The 22,221-nt window shown below is 43.7% G+C and overlaps 1 pseudogene; it reads right to left on the minus strand.

Moving 5' to 3' along the window:
- Positions 1-17,329: 17,329 nt before the first annotated feature.
- Positions 17,330-19,011, minus strand: LOC105063391 (importin subunit alpha-1 pseudogene; annotated as a pseudogene).
- Between the last annotated feature and the right edge of the window lie 3,210 nt (positions 19,012-22,221).

Raw genomic sequence — 22,221 nt, forward strand, 5'->3', positions numbered from 1 at the left:
ACGCCCATGACCCACTCCCGGCATCCCTCAGGGCTTCATCAAGATCACGTGCCACATTTACTGTGGTATTTATGCTGACCATTTAGCATGTTTTAAACTGCTACTGTTTTCATTAGGTTTTTTTTAGTGTTATCACTAATGATGCTTTTGGGTACTGTACCCCAATCCCATTATTCCCATGAGCTCTGTGGTTTTTACTGGGCAACTGCACAGAGGATGCATTTTTAGGAGCATACATGTTACATTACAGCAGAACCAACTGTGGTCAGCAGGAGCTTAAATTCTGTTTTCTCTGTGGACAGTTGGAACATAAACATTTTCATTTTGGTCACTTAATTTCGTGGGTTGAATGCACATCTGTCCCAGAAAATTGGTCATTGCTAACTCATAGAGGGACAACAGTTGGTAAGAAGCATTAATCCTTCATTCAGCTCTTTTGGACATAGTGGCTAAGGGTTAAATACAAGAGATTAGGAACTGTACATAATAATAATGAAGTGTTAATGTATATAATATATAAAAGTATAAAATGAAGTGGGTAGTGGAGTGAAGGCAAGGCCAAGAGATTGAACATGGAATTAGGCTCAGTTCTTAGCAAAGTGGACTCCGGAGGCCCTAGCACCACTGCACATGCCCCTCTAGGAATTTTTTACTTAGCACAAAACAGTGGTCTTAGTGTGTGTCCTGCATGTGGCTCTCAGAACCACACCCCATTCCTTCCTTTCTCCCATCTTAAATCACATTTTATTCCGCTCCGGTCATATGATTGCTCTGTTAAAAATAAAAGTTACCCCCTGAAGGGCGGGAACTTGCCGTGCCTTTTGAATTCCCATGCACAGCAAGAGCTAGCCGCCTAGCCTGGCCCGCCCTGGCCCACCCTGGCCCGCGGCCCTCAGGCCCCTGGCTGAACCGGGCCCTTCACGAGTCGGTGCAAGGATGAGGTGCTTGTGGTAAAGCGGCTCAGAAGACCCGAGAAGTGTCTGGAAAAGCAGACTTGACAAGTTCCCTGGAGCGGTTACTCAAAGTTCCTTCATAAAAGGAAACCCCATCATGGAAACCAAATGTCCTTCAACTGTTTAGTCCTTTTTTGTGTGTGATTCTGTGAGATTCCTGCCAAAGGGCCGTTAACATGCCCTGGTCTGTCATTTTCTCTCACCCTTCAACACTTGTGTTTAGTTTAACTTCATAAAAAGAGGGACAAAAGGTTAGGATTTCTCAGAGTCCACTGTTTTATAGACTCCTATACCTGTTGCTGGCAGAGGTGTCACAGATGAGGAAGCCTTGGCCCAGAGAAGCTAAGGGACTTGTCCAAGGTTATTACCTGATAGTTCAGGGCGAAGCCAGGGTCGGGACTCTGCGGCAACTCAGGATTGAAAGCTGAATGCCTGGGCGAGGGCCCTCGCACTCCCTGGGGCTGGAGACCTCACCACCACCCGTCCTTTGTCAAAGCTCTTTTCACCAGTCCCCTCAGCTGCGTCTGCAGAGCCCTGTCTGGCATTCACCCCTCTGGATTTTACAGCAGCTGTTCCACACACTTCACTTTATGAGAGTCAATCTATATTATTCCATTTTCTCTATCATTTTCTTAGCCCAACAGCGTTTATTACTGTCACTGGACTTTTTAAATCAAAGGGTCTCACTAGGGGATATAGAAATACTCCTAGACCTACCAAAAGGCAGTCTCTGGAGATGGAACTTGAAAATCTATAATTTAAATGTTTCCCAGGGCTTCCATGAATGGCCCAGTTTGGAAAACACTGTCTTAAGCGGTTAACTCCTCCTACTGCACTGATCACTAATTTGAAGACTTTTTGTAATATGCTTCCCTTCTGCTTTTTCTGTACTTACATGAACAAGATAGCTTCTTACTGATGAGCGCTGGGGCCAACCAACCACAGCCTGAGGGCCAAATCCAGGCCACAACATGATTTTTGCAAATAAAGTTTTATTCAAACACAGCCCATTCATTCACATATTTTCTATGGCTGCTTTCAAACCACGGTGACAGTCTGTAGAGTTGTGACTAAGACGGATGGCCCACAAAGTCTAATAAAACATTTTACTGTGTCACCCTTTTCAGAGAAAGTTCTCTGACCCCTGTAATAGAGCCTCATTTTCATATTGCAAAGTAATTTCTGCAATACCATGGACGTCAGCTACAATTGCTGTATTATCTACAGAGATCTTTGCCTCCCATCTGGAGACACTGAGGTTTCTTCCATTCTTTTACTAAAATTGTTGCAATTTCAAGATTGCCCTTGGTTTTTATTGAAGTTATACTGCCTTTTGAATTTTTGTTTTCAATAAATTGCTGTGGTTATTTAAATTAACACAATTACCAGTGGAGTTGACTACCTGAGAAACCCATTTATAAAAGGGTCATAACTTTAGGTCACTCGGTCAACCAGTTTGTTAAAGTCCTGTGAAAAAAGAGGGTTAAGCTCTTCAACATATGTGATATTTTATTTTCTTAAGAAACAACTTTAATATCTTCATACACACTGTAAAAACTTTTTTGGCCTTAGATAGTATTAGTTAAGGGTTCTGTGGCAACTAACATGTGCTATTTTTATTTAATTTTACCAAGGCTGATAGCACTAAAATACAAGAATTCTGTTGGACTGCGTTTACCCAGTGTTTTTTCCCCCTTACACTTCCTGGTGGTCTGGGGTCAGCAGCTCATTACCCTGTGGATTCAGTGCCTTAAGTGACCTCAGACAGTTTCCCCCAAATCCCAGAAAGTTCCTGCTTTGTTTTTACTTCCACATCCCCAAACCACAGTTTGATCAGGCAAAATAAGGGAGTTTTCCACTTAAGTTCTGAGAATTGAACCCCTCCTTCTCCCACCCTACCCTCCTCTTTTCCCCCAGATTGTGGAGTTGATTTCCCGAAAATTAGCAGGCCTGTCAAAGTCTCTAAAAATAAGTGAATAATCAGAGTGAGCAGAACATGTGACTGCAGTGAATGCAGATGCACTGCCGGGCATGTAGAGAGGAAGACCCTCACCTCATCAAACACGAGGCCCCCAGAATTGACCACTGAGTGTTAAACTGGGAAGCCATTCAGTTTTTCTTTTAATACTTTCTTATATGGGCTTAGTTTTTTATTAAACAAAATGCCATAAGCTAAGCATTGCCTCTTTTGACCAAAAATAAGCAGCAGCAAGAATGCTAAAAATGTACAAATGAATTGTGTGTACTGATCACAGCTCTAGAGGACCAGCCGCAGGGGCATCTGGGACTTGCTGCCTGGGCACATGTCCGCTGTCCCCATGTGGGTGTAAGATACGCATGTGCCACGGATGTACGGATGCACTGGGCTTTTTTCAGTCTTCTTGACTGTTCTAAATAGTCTTATGTAACATGCTGCTTACATCATCAGTGGGGTGAAATTTAATTTTGACAAAGTCTTTACATTATCTGAGGTGTCTGCATCATGCTTTACTGTTTATAAAGCATTTTCCTTCACTTCCTCTCATTTAAATCTTATACCCATGGTTTTATTTTGATACTATTCTCCTTTCACAGAGGAGAGCACTGAGGCCCAGACAGGTTGCTAACCTGCGGGGCAGTGAGTCACAGAGCCAGGCAGTCTGGTTCTCCACACTACATCAAGTGTTCTTGGCACTCAGTCCCGTTGCTTCTACTCTCAAGTCTCCCAAACTACTAGCTGCCCTATTCAATTTCCTTCCATTCCGTGCAAGTAGAGTCAGACTGCTTTCTGTAACTTTGTACTTCATCTTATCTGGACAGTCCCATTTGGCTTGTCTTATTTATAGCTCTTGAAACCTGTTGCCTTCTGACACTCATGGCTTCCCCAGAGATCAGATAAAAATATTCAATCAAACACTAATACAGGTGTTGCTGCGAAGGTATTTTCTAGATGCATTTAAGTCTATAATCAATTTACTTTAACTAAGGAAGATTATTGTAGATAATCTGGGTGGGCCTGACACAATTAAGTTAAAAAGCCTTAAGGGCAGAACTGAAGTTTCCCAGAAGAAACTCTGCCTGTGGACACCAGCTTCAGCTTGTGCCTGAGAGTTTCAGCCCACCCCTCCTGAGAGTCTGCACCGTGGGTTCTGGGCTTCCTAAACAGAGCCCACATTAATGCCTTGTGATATATCTCTTAATATATGGCTCCTACTAGATGTGTTCTGGGGATGGAACCCTGACTGATACAGATCTTCCAGAGTTTTTTCAATACCAAGGGGAGGAAGCACTTCTCCAACAGTGAGATAAAGACCTCCGAAAATCCACTCCTTCGTGAAAGCAGTCAGAACTAGCAGAAATTGTCATAATCAACTTTTTCAGAACCCTGGACGTTAGCCAAAAGCTTGCAGCAATCTGAAGAGCCTTATTCAAGAAAACAACTGAATCTGGGAAAGAACAGTGAGCTTTTTGTGTTTTATCTTACCTTATGTAAATACTAAACAAGGTCCTCCAAGTTAAAATGAGAGTGATGTCAGCAGGAGGGTGGAGTAGAAGCCCTGAACTCTCCTTCCCCACAAACATACGAATTCAGCAGCAATCCACAAAGTCTCTTTATGAGAAATCCAGAAACTAACTGAAAGGCTCCTGCAGCTGGGAAACACAAGACTAGACTCACTGACGTCAGTAGGGAGATTCAGGACTCCCTCTCGCTGGAGTCCCTGCACCCAGCACAGCACCACCTGCTCCGGAAGAGACCCCCTAAGCTCCCTGCTTAACCAGGTGAAGGAAGGGGTTGGTTTACACATTCAGCACCTGAACGCTCCCAGGGGGCCTCCTCAGAGGACCAGCTGCTGCCCTGCCAGTCTTGGAGCTGACAGGTCTGCAACAGGCTAGCTGCCTGGGGACAAAGAGACAAGGTGGCTTGGGCTGGCAGATGCCAGAGACCTTCCCCTTGCCTTGCGGGCAGTGAGTGGATGAGAAATTGCAACTGTCAGCACCCACTAGGGAGGGAAACTGTTGATCTGTATGGCCACCACCCCAACTTCTCCAGGGCTGCCTGAAGACCTAGCACCTGTCTCACCAGGCCTGAATCTCTGACAGGTGTGCACAGGCTAGCCACTGAGGGGAGAACACACATTGGTTTGGACGGAGAGATGCCATGGCTCCCCCCAACCCCCACTCAGCACAGAATGAGGTGACAAAAACAACAGCTACGTGCTTCCCCTTGAGGAGGGAAAAGGGCGATAGAGGTCCCCAGACTCTCTAACTGGGCTGATTGGGGAGGGTCTCCTGTACAAGACCAGTCCATGAAGATGGAAAGAGGTGCCTGTTTGTCTAATGCATAGACACCAACACAGAACATCAAGGAAAATGAACAACCAGGCAAAGATGTTCAAAAGAACAAGACATATCTAGAATTCATCAAGAACTTTCACAACTCAACAATAAAAGAGACACATTTTTAAACACGGAAAGAATTTGAACAGGCATTAGTTCAATGAAGATGCACAAATGGTCAATAAGCACATGGAAATGTGCTCAGCATCATTTGGTTAACAGGGAAATGTAAATTAAAGCCACAAAGCACTTCAACCCCTGCCCCCACAAAGATGGATATAATAAAAAATTCAGACAATAGCAAGTGTTGGTGAAGATGTGGAAAAACTGGAACGAACACTGGTGGAAATGCAAAGCGGTGCAGCCACTTTGGAAAACAGCCTGGCCATTCCTCAGATGGTTAAACATAGCTTTACCATATGACTCAGGAATTCCACTCGTAGGTTTATACCCAAAAGAAGGGCTGCCTTTTCCAGCGTCTAGAGACTGCCTGCACTGTGGGCTTGTGGCTCCTTCGCTAATCTCCAAAGCCAGCTGTACAGCATCTTCTAATCAATCTCTCTCTGACTCTGCTTCTGTCATCACCTCTCTTTCTTGATTAAATTAGCTAGTGGTCTCGTTTGTGCTTTTTCCCAAAGGACCAGGATTTTAATTAATAGATGTGATCTACTATTTTTCTGTGTTCACTATCAGTAATCTCTGCACTTATCTTTAAGTGCTTTCTTTTGGTTTATTGTTCTTTTTTCTAGATTTTTGGATGGGGAGTCTTATCCATTTATTTTCATTTTAAAATTGTACTTATTATCGGTGTTTAGGACTATGAGATTTTTCTCACCATTGTTTCTTATTGTAATATGCTCTTGAACTTAGCCTTGCATCATCATTACTTTTCAGAAATTCTGTCGTTTTTGTTTCTATTTCCCTTTTAACCCACGAGTTGTTTAATATAAATTTTGAAAAATTTCCAGGTGGAAGTGCCTTTTTTTGTTTTTAGTTTTGTCTTTAATTTCTAGCTTTACTGTATTGTATTCAGAAACTGTTAGTAACGTTTGCCTTTGATGAAATCTTTGAATGTTTTCTTTGTGCCCTAATATATGATAATTTTTCAGGAATGTTTGTATGTACTTAAAAAGAGTGCATGCACACGCTTACTATCCTGTACAAGGCATCCTTTGACTCCCGTTACGGATACAGCGACACGCAAGCTCAGGCTCCTTTCCTTACTCTTCCTTCTCTTCCCATTTTGAGTTGCATTCTTCCTGATTTCCCAGTGCATATGGTGTTGATATACACCCATAATCTCACCTTTATTTTAGTCTTGGCTCTGCAATTCAATATAGGAAGTGCTCACACATCAGTCCTTTTACCCAAGTGTCCCCAATCATCTGTTATTAGATGAAGCTCATCCAATTGAGCCTCAGGCGAGGCCCTGGGCAGACAACTTCATTGCAGCTTCATGAGAGATCTTTAGGCAGAGGCACCCAGCTAAGCTGCTGCTGGATTCCTGACCCACAGAATTTGTGAGATAGTAGTTGTTTGCTATTTTAAGCTGCTACATTTGGGAGTAACTTGTTGTACCATGATAGGTAACAAATGCCCCAGGGTATCTCAAAGTTGGTCATCCCAGATTCATTCCGTGTTTGCCCAGTTGTTCCTTTTTTTAAAAATCATGGTAACACACACATAACATAAAATTTGCCATCTTAGTAATTTTTAAGTGTCCAGTCCAATAGTGTTAAGTACCTTCATATGTACATTCACAGAGTTGTACAGCTTCCAGAACTCTTTTCATCTTATAAAACTCAAACTCTATAGCTATGAAACAACAACTCTCAGATGCCACCTCTCCCAGCCTCTGGCAACCATTTCAATTTCTGTCTCTATGAACTTGACTACTCTGGATTCTTTTTATTAGTGGAATCATAAAGTATTTATCTTTCTGTGCCTGGCTTATTTCACTTAACATAATATCCTCAAATTCACCCACGTTGTAGCATATGTCAGAATTTCCTTTTTTTCTAAGTACAGTATTCCATTGTATGTATATACCACATTCTATTTATCCAGTCATCCACTGACAGATTTGGGTAGCTTCCACCTTTTGACTATTGTGAGTAATGCTGCTGTGAACATGGGTGCCAGTGGGTCCTTTCAATAGATAGTTTCAGGGTTTTATTTTTTTCCCCCAGGATGTTTTCTTGGATTATAGGGGTTTTTTTTTTAATAATTCAATTAATTTATTAGGGTTCACTCAAAAAACTTCAGAGTTATAATTTAGCCCATGAGTCACACTGTTTCCTACCTAGTAACAAGAGCCAAAATTCCTACTCTCACATTTTAGAGTTCAGAATCCACCATTTATGACCAGTTGGATTATAGTTTTAAATACTAGTTTAGTTTCAATGCTTTGATCTTCTGCAGGGTCTCCAAGTATAACAACCTTGGACCTATTCTGCCCTCCATTTCAACCACTTTTTCTATGACCCATTTTACATCTTTATTTACCTAGTTTCCTGTCTCTTGACTTTCTTCCCTCTGTTTTTCTTCAATGTCCTTTATCAAAATTTCATTCACATCTACTCTCCCTTGGATACCTTGTAACTGAATCTTCATTTCTGAGAAGATTTTGTGTTTTTCTGCTGTTTTCCTGAGTTCGATCATCCCTTGTTTCATTTCTTGCCTTTTTCTTTTCATTTTTGTTCTTCATCTTTGTATTTCTAGTTCGAAATGTTTTGTCAAATCCCCAAATGCTGTTTGTTTGAACGTATCTAATCTGGTTTGAAGTATTACACTGTAGTTTTCTTCAGCTTCATGAGTGTTTTTCTGGAGAGCACTGTCAGTAGCTGGACTATTCTGTGTTTTCTAATCTGGCCATAGTTGTGCATGGATGCGGTCTGGTCTTTCCTGTTTTCATGCATTTCGTCCACAGGCTGGGAGGAGGCATTGGCATGCTTTTCATGTCCGCAGGATGCTTAAATTCCTCCTCTTTCTTTTCCTCACTGCCACGTCCCCAACAGGTACCTTCCCTTCTCTGTAGAGCTGAGTCTCCCCAGAAGCAGTGCTTCTCCAAGACGCCACTTCCTTTCCTGCACACTTTCAAGCTGTTTTGCTGAAGCCAGTGCTATGAATTACCAAGTCCTGATTTGCAGTCTGTGTTTGTTTTGGGCTTTGTCTTTCTGGTAACTCTTCTGTCTTCTGTACCTCTTCGCTCTTTTCTTATTAAGTCTCTTAAACTTCCTTTCCCCTGTGGTCCACACCCATTGGTTCACAGCGGTGAGTGGATACAGTGATGACAGGAGCGGTTGGAAATTGGGTAGTTTTTCTACTTACCAATTTAAGCATGAAACTGTCTCCTAGTATTGCAGAAGGGGTGAGTCATGTGTGGTTTTATTTGCTCTCCTTCTTGGATTTATAGATATTTGGGGAGGGTAAGTGGGAAGATTCAGAATTAGGCAGCCACCATCATCCTCCAAACCTCAGTTCCAACTGAGCTTTAAATTAGTTCCTTGGGGTTAGAACTGTATAAACTGTATAAATTAGTTCCGTGGGTCCCCTGCTCACTGTATAAACCAATTCGAGTTAATCTCAACTACTTTCATGACCCCACTTATCCACCCTACCATCATTAACTCCTACTTATATATCTCCTATCCATATGTCTCCTTTGAGATCCAGAACTTTAGCCAAGTGCCTACTCATCCTCTTCACTTGAATGTTTCGGAGGCCCTTAGTCTACAGATGCTGCAAATACCAAGCTAAAGTCATGCTACTGTCTGCCCCCAATCCCAGGTTTCCTCCAGTTTTTCGTGTCTTGCTCCCTTCCATTTAGGTATATAAGCCAAAATCTTGGGAGTCAGCCCTCCCCAACCTCAATTCCATCACCCCTCCGCACAGGCAATACTACCATGTCTGCCTCCTTCTCCCTCCTCAGTGTCCCTCAGATTCCCCCGCTTCCTCCACACCCACCCACCCTGTTTAAGTGCCCAGGCTTCATTCAGTTGCTCAGGCCAGAATCCTGGGAACGTCCGTTACTCATTTCTTTCCTTTACTACCACGTTCCATCAATTAGCAGATCTTGCTGATTTTTCTTTTAAAATATCTCATTCCATCAACTTCTCTCTTTTTCCACTGCTACCATTCTGGTCCAGGCCACCTTCATCCCTCCCTGGGCACCCCTTTGCAAAAAGGTATATTCTCTTCTTCCTAGAAGGAAAATCAAGGCCTATCACTCGCATATATGAAACCTTTCAATGGCTCTCGCTGTACTTATAATAATATCTCCACTCCTCCCATGGCCTGTCACATCTTAGATTATGTTGCCCCTGCCTGGGTTTTTTGCTTTTTTTTTTTTTTCTCTCTGTAATTTAGTATTGTCATAATCCTTCAAAAGAATAATTTTCTGTGAAAGTATAACAACATGTAACATTATATTAGTTTCAGGTGTAGAACGTAACGATTTGTTATTTGTATATGTTGTGAAATGATCACCACAATACGTCTAGTTAACATCCATCACCTTACATAGTTATAAATCCTTTTTCCCTTGTGATGAGAACTTTTAAGATCTACTCTCTTAGCAACTTTCAAATATACAATACAGTATCATTAACTTCAGTCACCATGACACCCCTATGACTTACTTATTTTATAGCTGGAAGTTTGTAGTTTTTGATCCCCTCTCCCATTGCTCCCCCCACCACCTCCCACCTCTGGCAACCACCAATGTGTTCTCTGTGTCTATGTGTTTGAATTTTTTAGAGTCCATGTATCATGAGATCATACAGTATTTATCTATCTCTGTCTGACTTATTTCACTTAGCATGATGCCCTCCAGGCCCATCCATGTTGCAAATGGCAAGATTTTTATTCTTTTTTATGGCTGAATAATATTCCACTGTGTATTTGCCCCTGCCTGTTTCTTAGACCTTATCTACCCTTCCCCCCGCAGCACCCTGTCCTCTAGCTAGGCCTGATTTGTTTCAGTTTTCCAAATAAGCCAAGTTCTTCCCAGGTAGTGCCTTCAACTTCCCACATCCCAGAATGCCCTTCCCTGAGTTCTTTGCATGACTCGTTCCTTCCTCACATCAAACGTCCTATGAAATGGAGGTTCTTCCACTATTCCCCATAATTCTCTATCCATTTCCATGACAGTCCGCCTCATGGTGTGTAGTTTTTTTCACATGTGTCAGTTTGTGAATCCATTTTTGGCTGTCTGTATGCTCTCCGCTATCAGGAGAGAGCTTGGGCGCTGTGGGTGCACCTACGGTGGCATTGATGCCATCTCTCAAGGGGACAGTAAGCTTCAAGAGGAAGTAGTGCTGTCTAGTTTGAGAGCCAAAGGATCAGGAGCCCCAAAAGAGGGTGGGATAAGTGAGTAAGAAGGTGGCTGAGGGGACAGTGAATAGAGAGGTTTGAGACAGCACAGCACTTCCACGTGCTTTTGTGCAGCTGGGGTAAAAGAGGCCAGGAGAAGATAAAAGACTGAACAAAGTGAGTGCGTATGCCTACAGCTGAGACTGATGCTATTTGAAACTTACTCCTTTGAGACACCAATTCCTCCAATAGGAATGTATCCTGAATAAATACTCAACTGTGTGAAGTAATGCCTTTGTTGAAGCACTGTTTATACTGGCAAAGATGGAAGGCAACTTAAATGCCTGGTAGAAAGAGAAGATAAGTAAATGAGAATTTATCCAACAAAGAGAATACCACACAGCCCTTAAGAAGATGGAGATGTTCTAAATGTGCTGATGTTGGAATGATCTTTCTAAGACAAACTGACAAATCAAGAACCAAAACAAAACAAAACATGGTGCCCAACAGTGTATAGAGGATAATTCCATTTGTGTTACACGTATATTGCTTATAGATAATTATGAGGGCCTCTGGGAGAAAACACAAGAAACCAGTTCCAATGGTTGCCTCTGGGAGGCGAAGCATACGACTTGGAGGCAGAAATGGGAAACTTCCTCTACATTATCTATACTCTTGGTGCCTTCTGTAAATACAGCCTACCAATTAAATCATAACTCTTTAAAAAAGTGTTGGAGGGGAGGGTAGAGCTCAGTGGTAGAGCACGTACTTACCATGCACAAGGTCCTGGGTTCAATCCCCACTACTGCCATTAAAATAAATGAGTAAATAAATAAATTACTTCCTAATTACCTCCCCCAAACAAAAACAATAACAAACAATAAAAGCGTGATGGGGCATTGAAATTGAGGAAAAGGGTTTGACTTTCTGAATTTTCTTTGCTGTCACATGGAGTTCTATCTCCCTTGTTCTAGGAATTCATCCCCATTAATGTAGAGAAGCCAGAGTGAGGCTTCAAGGGAGGTGAGCTGGGAGGTTTCCTGGATTCACCACTTCTACCTACATTGGCTACAACCCCCTCCCGGTGGGGAATACGTAACTTGTTCTCAGACTGGTTTAAGGTTTGACTTCTCTGAGCCTCCTCTGCAGTGGGGGACATGGTCGAGTGTTTATGCTTCAAAGGGCCTTCACAGAAAACAGTGGGACCAGAGGTGCCCACACAGCGGTCCAAGCACACAGCTCATTCTCCTTTCTCAGGGTGGCTGAGGACTTAGATATCTCCCTGCCTGCATATTAAGCAGATAAGGTAAACGCATGGCAGCTTTTAAAGCTCTTGTGTTTACAGAGAAAGTTGTAGGTTCACCCTGAGTTAAATTCTCACAACCACACTCTCCACTCCCCGGAACAGATTTCACTGAGTCTGTAAACACCAAGATGCTGGTTGGCTGGCTCTTCTGGTAGCAGAATTAAATAAATCACACGTGTCCATGATGGTACCAGATGTAGACCCACCTCCTCATTATTCTTTGAGTGAATGTCAATTCAATATGTATAACTCTACTTGTGAAAAACAGGAGGTGAAACTCACCCCTCGCTTCTTTCTCCATTTTTCCCCTCACTTATTTCCATGTATTTGTCATCCCCAACAAGAATTCTCACAGGGGCAAAAACAATTGAAACATGTGAATCAGATGTCAACAGCAAGCCCTGATGTTTGTCAGCGGAGGAAGGGAGGGGGCCGTGTGGGTGGGCTGTGTTGGTGCTGTCAGATTGGTGTCCCAGACGCTTATGAAAGCAGGCCTGAGACTGAGAAAGTGCTGCCAAGAAACCAGATCTCCCGATGAACGGAAAAGGCCAGCCTCTAGGGTTAGATGATACAGAATCTGCATCATAATCTCGCATCTAACAAATGGTGTGGCACGCTAAGCTTTGTGTGCACCACTGATGGGGTAAAGGTAAATGAACTAAAATCAAGGAGCTGCTGGGCTCGCATAAAAGGTAACTGCAGTGCCATGCCAGGACTAGGGGTACCGAGGAGGTGTGACCGTCCCCTGGGGACCATCGTGCTAAGGATCTGGGCCTCTGTCCTCTGCTCACTGCCTGTGGGTGGATAGATGTCTTCCTAGCACACTCTGCACTTGTAAATGGAAAGCCTCAAGGTTCTTCCTTCATAACCCATCGTGAGAAGAGCACCGCCTCTGAAATCACTGAGATCTGAGGTTGAATCTCAGCTCTGCAGCGGGACCCAGGGCGGCTCCTGAGCTTCCACTTCCGCATTTATAGAAAGTGGGGAATCGGCAGCTCCCACAGTTGTTTTGTGATTAAGGGAGCTAACATGCACTAGTTTTAGGACCCGGCACACAGTAGGTGCTTATGTCCCCCACATCACTCAGGACTCTGGATATCCATCAGCTATTCCTAATTTATTAATTAGAAGGAGTAATTGAATCCATTTCTATATAGTCATCTGACACAACAGGTGACAAAATTATCAGAAAACGGTCCTGCCCTCTGTCCATTCTTCCTTTCAAACTTCCTGTCTTTTGTATTCATATGACACCTTAGAGCAAGGTCAGTGTCTAATCTGTCAAAGCAAGGATCATATTGGGGGTTATGATTTGATGTGAGGTACAACAAGGTAGGTACCAAGGTAGGAGGAGCAAAGGGGTCACCAAACAGGATCAGGCTGTGCGCCAGATCAAGTGATGTCTTTTCAGGAAGTTACAGAAAGCAACAGAGTGATGAGCGGATCATAACTGCATGGGACTTGTGGCCTGTCTCAGGAGCCTGGGCTCTGGGGCAGGGCTGGGTGGGGAACAGGTGAGGAAGGAGGCTGACTGTTTCCCCTACACCCCAGCCTTCCCATGAGAGCTTTCTCCCAGGCAGATGAAGTGACAGACTCTCACCTCCAGGGACAGAAAAAACAGCTTTGCAGGACCTGGTGTACACACAGCTCTGATGGGTTTTCCACTGGGACTAGGAGCTTATCGAAAGGTGTCATAATCACACGTTAGATGTATTTTTCTTCCCCTTCACTTCACCTCAGCATCATCTACTTACTTGCTCAACATCCTCCTGAAACCTTCCTCCCTGCCTAAGGGTTTCCATCCTGATTTTTCTCTACAGGTAAAATGTATGCAGACCATCTGTCTTTAGTGGATCTATGATGCAACTCAAAAGAAAATAAGCTTCCTTGGAACTGAAATTTAGAGAAAGTGTGTTGAGGGGTGTGTTCTCTGTCTCGGGGAGACAGAGGGAAGGAAGGCAGGATGTGAGGGACAATAATCCCCAGCTTCTTGGATGTTGTGGGTAAGTGATCCTTAGATGTTTTACTAAATTAAAAAAGCTAAATAATAAAAATTTCCTTAAAATGTTTTTGAAGAGCAGTGGAAAAATTTTTTAAAGCATAGGGAGAAAAGATGTCAATCTCATTAAGTTGCAAATATAGTCAAGGTCACAAAGAGAAACTCAACGACTTAAATCCCCAAATCTCAGTTTTTGCTTATAGCTTAAATCAGCAGATTTTTCTCACTTTCAGAGGTTCCCATTCTCAGTGGCCCCAGCAGCCCACCAAACAGAATCCCACTTGGCAAAGGTCAAACCCATCAACCAAGATCAATGCTGTGGTGGCCCCTCCTGCAAAATTCTCCTCCTAAAACTTCAAGCACAGACTGGATAATAGCATGTTTCATAATCTAAAAGCAAGAATAAAAATGGAAGTCAAAGGAGTTCCTATTTACCAAAGTTATCTGACAACAAGAGTTTGCAGGATGCTTTTGCAGAACTGGGCAATGATAAATGATGCCCAGCACTGCCCTATCCTACAGGGCTTTACAACTCACCAAAGAGTCACATCAATCATGGCTGGCTTGGTCTGTGTGGTCTGAATGCTATTACAGACTTTGAACACTTTTTTGAAATTAAGTGGTTCATTTAGGGCATGTTAATCAACTTAATCAGAAATCTCCATTTCCCAATGATCCAAGGTGGTGGGGCTGGGGAGGGAGCAGTCTACAAGGGAAAGCACTGACTGCCCTTTATTTATAATCACAAAACCTTTCACTCCAACCATCCCATGCATGCAAATAACAAAGCCCTGTCCACACCTGTGTTACTACTGGGTGCTCTGAGGTTTTACAATTCCTCTCTTCAGCCAGCACCTCTGCTTGACCTATCTGTCCTTTTCTCCCCCTCCTCTGTTTCTAATCACCTTCTTGTCCAGTCATATGTGACAGAAATTGTGAAATAAAGGGATTCCCTGTTTCCCCCAAACTTCTCATAGGTGCACAAATTGACTATTAAATGCTCAGGGCTGAGCCATTTCCTCCAATGCACAACTTCCTATGAGAAATGTTAGAGGCTTTGATGAAACAAAGTATTCATTTATGCCCTGCTTCTCAAAAGTCATGTTTTTAAGGTGATTTCATGCTCGGAACCAAAGGCAGACATCACCTCATTTGACTGTCATGTGGGTCTCACATACTCACCCTCTGGTACCCGATGGTCAACCTGGGAGGAGCCTCTTCCCGAGACTGAGGCTGCTTAGATGTTACAACATCTGTCAAGTGCTTTTTCAAAAATAAATTTACCAGAGAATCTCACTTTCCCTTCATAGTCCTCAAATTAGGAAAAAGAATTCATTATGCATGAAATCTGAAATAATAAAATAATAGGATTAATTTCTAAGCAATTAAGTAGTTAACCATTTTAGCCCTATGGACGGGAAACCCAGCCAGATGTCTGTTTCACATGGAACAATATTTTAACAAGGTGATGGCAACTTCTTTTGATGGATACACTTTAGCAGAGCTCTAACATGGCTCCTTACTTGCAAACAGTAAGTGTAAACTGTATAGATTTCAGGCAGCTGCAAATCTTGTCTTTACTATTTTTTTCTTAACTAAGAATGTCCAGAGTCTTCTCTTTCTAACAGTAGCTGATACTTTTCTTCCTTTAAATAATTAATACTACTTTTAATTTTTTTTTTTAAATCACTGGAAAATGTATCCACATTCATCTCTGCTTTCTTTGCTAGTGGCTTCAGGCGCTTGTCAGCACGCACTGGCTCTGCTCTACATCTTCGAGTTCATCTGTCTTTCTCTCCTTGATTCTTAATACATGTTGACTTGGAGAAACTGGTCAAGTTATTTTAAGACATTTAAAAAATGTCAAGTGCTATCCTAGGGCAAATAAATAACCATGATGAGATGGAGAGAACCATAAAATTACAGCTAAATCCACTGCCCCCAAAGTGAGAGACCAGCCCATTTGCAAGGTGGCTGGAGGGAGGGGTTTGCTTGATACCCACCTCTACGAAAATCACCTTCCTGCTTTTTTTTTTTTTTTTTTGTATTTAGCTGCATCCAGACTATTTGGCCAATAATCAATAGCTCTTGAGTCTGTTTCATAATGATTTTTATGGACATGCATATCTCTAACTCTGGCCTGAATCAGCTAAGGGCACTGAGGCTTAGGGATAATCTGTAAAGAGTCCTGTAGGGGGATCGGATATGTCACAATATTTAAGCCACGTCTTCTGATTTTTTATGTGAAACTTACTAAAGTTTCCTAACACTCTTAGGAAAGGTGTCTTGCCCTGATTTCCAAAGAACAAACAAGGCACAGGAAGGTGAAGGGTTTCTCTAGTCATGCAAGAATCCTGGGGCTATGGTGAAGATCAGAAATGTGATGGGTCCAATTCCAAGTTTTTAAATTTCACCAGGAGAACATGCCCCCCCTCCCTTTAGACTAATAAGTCCTATTAACCCAGGACTTGATGTTGCTATTCCAATCCAAGCATAAAGGTCATTTTCAGTAATGGGAAAAGGACACATTTGCATACATCACTGGTAGTCCATTGTTCACTCCACTAGCTAAACAAAGGCCTCCTCTCCCAGTGTCATCTCAGGTGAATTCAGAATTCTTATCTGTCTCGATGGTCCTGAATACATGGTCCATGTCACAGTATAAAAATATGACTGTCAGCTCAGGGCAAGTTTGTGTTACTCTAAATGCCACACGAAGTGTCTGTGTGTTTCAAAAGTCATCATTTACTATAGACAAGCATTTTCCCCCCATGACCCTCTCTAAAAATCCTAATTTTAGGAGGTGAAGGGGAAACAGGATTACTTGTGTTGGTGGAAACGTGTGAGGCAAGTGCCAATGAACGTATTGATTATTGCAAATTGCAACGTTGAGTTGGGTTGGGTTTTTTAAGCAGCGGTTCCTTGTTGGCAGAAAACAACTCCTGACAGATAAGGAGATAAACGTCACTGAGAAGCACCACAAAATTCTGTCTCTTTTCAGCTTTTGTGGTGATGAATTGAAGGGCCAGCATCCTTCCCCCGAGGCTGGACCACTGGACACTGACTGCTTTCATCTTCCCCTCAAGCTATCCTCATGCAGCATCCATTCTAACATCTATTTCTTCCCAGTCTCCAGGTCAGTGTTAAACTTCAGATGCGGGAAAGGACTAGACTGGCTACTGGCACTGGAAACTTTTTGTTGTTGTTGTTGAAGAAAAGGGTGGAATATAATCTTTATTTTACAGGACACTGCAAGATATGAAATTCCACATAGAAATTAGAAACCCACAGACAGGAGAAGCTTCATACAGTATGTACAGCTTGGAAATGTTCAAGTATAGTTTTGTTGTAAAAAGTGCTACAGTAACAAACCACATTTAAAAAGAGTTCTTAGTAGAGAAACAGTAAGACAAACTTAAACCAAACATAGCACACAACAAACAACTTTACGCCTCAGCTGTACAATCTAAAAGTTAAAGGCCCCAGCAGTGCCATCCTGGACTTGGAATGTATAGACTTCAGAGGTAGTTTCTGGCACAACATTTTGATCTTCCTCTTCCTCTACAGAGAAATACTTCTCAATCAGATTTAATGAGGCTTTGTACAGACTCATTTTCATGGTTTTGTAGAGCTTCAGTTTTGTCCAAACCTCCACATTCTTCAATCATTATACTTAGTTTCTCAGTTTCACCTAATTTCTCAGCAGCCTGAAAGATATTTGAAATGGCATCCAGAGTAACCAGAATAATCTCGGTATCTTTCCCACTTAAGATGTTCATCAATGGTTCTATTGTTCCACCGCTTGTGTAATTGGTCACAGCCCATACAGCTTCCTTTTGCGTCTTAAAGTCTGCCTTGGAGAGAACGCCAACAAAGAACGGGACTAACCCATGGTCTACAACTTGCTGCATCTGGTCCTGGTGGCCAGCCGTGATGTTTGACATTGTCCACGTAGCTTCCTTCTGAATGTTAGTTTTGGAGTTTGTTAGCAGACTGGGAACGATGGCAAGTGCTCCCGCATCTATTACAACCTGAGTCTGCTCGTCTGTCCCAGGGACAATATTTCCTGTGGCTCTTAGCGCAGGAGTCACAGTTGGCAGTTCAGCAGCTCCTAAAAGCTTCACAAGTTGGGGTATAACCCCTGTCTTCACAACCATTTCAATTCGTTCATTTGGACCATCAGTAAGGTAGGAAATGGCCCAGCAGGTATCTGCTAATACTTCCGGATCATCATGATGCAGGAGACGAACTAAAGTTGGAAGAATCTGCTCAACAGCATCCGAGGGGGGTGCAGGATTCTTGTTGTGACAAAGATTTGAAAGTGTCCAGATAAGATTATGTAAGTAACCACATGCTAAAGATGACATATCAGGAACCACAAGAAGAGCTAACAGCGGGTCAACTGCACCAGACTTGATAACCAAGTCTCGAAACACTGATCCATCACCTGCAATGTTCCCTGGAGCCCACACAGCTTGTTCACTGATGTGAGCGTGGGGCGATACCAACAGAGAAATGACTGCTGGGACAGCACTGCCATCTACCACCGCCCTGGTCTGTTCTGTTGTCCCAGAAGCAATGTTAGTGAGGGCCCACGCAGATTCAAACTGAATGGGACTACAATCAGTTCTGCCCAAGAAGGACACAAGTTTTGGAATCAAACCAGCCCAGATTATGCTGTCTATGGGGGGCTGCTTTTCCCTAGAAAGCAGTTTCCTAGCAGCTTGACTAGCTTGGAGCTGGCTTTCCAAATTGTTGCTATTTATACCTTTGACAATATCATCAACAGACCAATTTACGGTCCCCTGGTTGTTGCAGTTTTCCTGCAGTGGAGAAGCAGCGTCATCAGGAAAAGAGCTGACATTTCTCCTTTTCAGCATCTGGTGGTCCTTCTTGGCTTTCCTCAGCTCCACATTAACTTCTATTCGGCGCCGCCTCATTTCTGTACTGTCTTTCCCCTTGTTCTTGAATCTGTTAAGGCGGGCAGCTGGTGAATTAGCATTCTCATTGGTGGACATGGTTATGAGACAAAGGGAGAAAGTTCCACAGCTGGCTCAGGCTTCCACAGGAGGCGGTGCGGTGCGCACAAGCTGCGGGTGAGCTGCCCTCAAAACGTCCACCACAGTCAGCCAGAAGATGGTGTCTGGAAACTTTTCTCCATGAATGATTTTTATATGGTTTTGGCAGAAACGTGTAACAGCGGAGAGAAAGATCCTGCTGGCAGGAGAAAATAAAACCTTAACATAACTGTAATGGCCTGAGTGGTGTTTTACATGTTCTGCTTGCTCAAGATTTATGTTAAAGTCAACCTTGCAAAAGAGGCTTTAAAAAAGTCTATCAAGCTGCCAAAATTTCAACAGCTCTTTCTTTCCTATCCAATGACAGTTGGTTTAACAACCTAAACGACCTGGTACGAACTGGCATTTCCCAGCAGTCAAAGACATTGCAGGCCTGGTCTAATTTCACCAAGTAATTTTTCCTTTACTTTGCAGATGCCTGAGTCCTTTTATTCCTCCCCTCCCTCTCCCTCCTCTCTCCCCCTTTCACTCTTATTCTAGCCTCATTCTGTCCAAACTTGGACAGGGCCCAAGGGAAGTGATAGTAATTAATCAAAAGTCATTGAAATTAATGTTTTAATTTGGAGACCACATTTGGAAATGCTCTTTCTTCACCCCATACCCCTCCCCTCAGGCATCCCTGCCAGGCCCTCATCTTGTCACGATCTCTCTGACACCACTAATTGCTGCTGGCTTCTTCCTGAGTTGCTAGTTGTCACTGCTCCATGGGCACCCCCTCCCCAGAGCAGCCTGCTGCCGTGGCCCCCCGGGGGATGGACCAGTCATCAGTGCTGCTCTGAGAACCCCTGCCTCCACCCTCCAGGACTTCTTCCACCCAGGAAGAAGAAACACCTCTGCACCTGCGTAACTCAGCAATATGCATCTCTCCCTCAGCTGCCTAGTTAATTTACCCTGCAACATACTCTTTTTCAATCTCTGCCTCTGAGCATCTCAGGAAACAAGTTATTTTCTGCCTAAAAATTTCCTTCTTATAATTTATACTATACTCACCTCGCATGAGGACTGTCTCTAATAAGAAGCTGGTCTAACAACAAATCAGGAAAGTTTTCTCTCTCTCTTTTTATTTTCTAATGTATTCATCATGGAGACGCCACCTGCTTCCAAGAAGGAGCTGAGGCAGCAGAACCGGGCGGGCAGGTAATGAGTTTTCATGCTGATGCAGTGCCTCAGATGCCCGGGAAGAGAGGAAGGGTTGCGAACAACAGAGGGAAAGTGCAGGAGGGCAAAAGTCAGGAACCACCTTCAAGGAGGAGGGAGATTGGCCAGCTGTTTTCCATTCTGAGTGTGGCCAGAAGAGAAAGGACTCAGCTGAGCTAATGACATCGCAAGAGAGGACAGACTTGCCTGGAAACATGAGTCCAGGTCCGAGGCTGCACTGCCTCCCTTGGGACCATCTCCGGGGGGGTGGGGGTGGGGGTGGGGGGGGGCTGATGAATCCCCATGGGAAGGACCAGGTGGGGCCCCTCCGGACACAGTGTTCTGTGCAGGGACTCAAATCCCTGCTTGGACTAGGAATCCTCTTGAGTTGACTTGAATTTATAGTGTTTTATATTTGCTTTAACAGTTTTTAAACAAAAGGCAATGGTGACGACCATCAAAACAAGGGAATACGGTACTTAATCGCTCGGGGCTGCTGTGGCTGCCAGCCCTGCGCCCCTGACTCGTGCCAGCTGTGCATGGTTATCAGGCATCCAAACAAGCAGTAAAGCCCACAGTGCCCTACGGGGGTGGCAGGGCTGTCATCACAGAATCTTCCTCACACGGGACTTTCAGGTGGGGGTTTCCTACTGTGAGAAGTGACAGTGGTTATTCCCGGAGAATATGGCATGTTGGAAAAGGACGCCTGTGTCCTGTGAGGATGAATCAAAGATTCAATGATGCAGAGGGTGCCATTGGTTCTCTCAGTCAGAATGACCCCTGCTCCAGTCCCCCAGGCCTTGCCCCACTTCTACCAAGGCATCTGCGAGCCACTGAATAGAATTTGGCCCTAGTCCTCCTGTCAAGAATTGGGTGACCTAAGCAGAGGAGTGACAAGATTAAATTTGTGCTTTAGGAAGTCACTCTGACAGCGGCAGGGACTGCCCCACCAGCTCTGGGGCTGTATGCACCAGACGAGGTGGCCAGTGCCCTCGATGACGAAAGAAGTGGTCCCTGTGCTTTATATGACTCACACCAGGAGGCAAGGCTCCTAACATGTGGCAACCAAACAGGGTCTAAGTGTTAACAGTGATTATCTCCAGATAGTAGGTCATGGATAATGTCCTTCTTTATAGCATTTTGTTTCCCAAATTATCTATAATAAGCATGTTTTACTTTCACAATTAGAAAAGTTCTCTTTTTTTCAGCAAACATATTACCAAAAAGTTTAAACTAGCTTCAAATTTCAAAAGAATTTTAAGACTCAGGCCTAGCCCCTTCACCTTGCATCTAGTCAGTGTAGTTCTAGAAAGTCATTCCTGGGACATCTGTGATCGCACCACTTGGCAGCACCTGCCATGCTGGCGGCCACCTTGTGGATGTTGGGCAACTCACCCAGGTGCTGTTTCAGCCTGCTGGCCTCAGCTGGCACACTGGCCATCCTGTGCTGGAGCTGTGACAACTGTCATCCCGTGGGAAAGGGGCCACAGGGGTAAGATCAGAGATAGAACAAAGATCCAAGAAACAGGATCTGCAAACTGAGTGCAAGGCAAACTGAAGGGACAAGCTGGGTTTAGGGGGCTTACAAGAGTCAAGAGGTGGTGGCTGAGGGGTGAGTCAACACTGCGCAACTCTCCCCACCCAGGTCTGGAGAACCCAAAGGTCACTACAGAGCTGAAAGTCAAAGCCAAATTAGTAATCATGGCAATGGCAGCTCCCAGAGACAGGAAGATCTTGATCTGGGCAAATCTTGACTCAAGTGTGAAAGCTTTTATACCCTTCCTGCTGTTGGAAGAAGGTGAAATGTTTGCAACAGCTCAGCGACTTGACATGCCAGGCAGATTCTGACATCCAACCAATCATTTGGTTGGGTTCATTCATTCAACTAATACTGCTGTAGGCTGACTATCTTCTCAAAATTCCTACATTGAAACTTAAACCCCAGTGTGATGGCATTAGGAGGAGGGGCCTTTGGGAGGTGATTAGGTCATGAGGGTGGAGGCCTGATGAATGAGATTAGTGGCCTTATCGAAGAGACCCCAGAGAGCTCCTTCACCCTTTCCTCCATGTTAGGTTACAGTGAGAAGCTGGAGGTGGGCTCTCACCAGACACTGCATC

The sequence above is a fragment of the Camelus bactrianus genome, chromosome 35 (genome assembly GCF_048773025.1).
Source record: "Camelus bactrianus isolate YW-2024 breed Bactrian camel chromosome 35, ASM4877302v1, whole genome shotgun sequence".
In the NCBI taxonomy this organism is placed as follows: Eukaryota; Metazoa; Chordata; class Mammalia; order Artiodactyla; family Camelidae; genus Camelus; species Camelus bactrianus.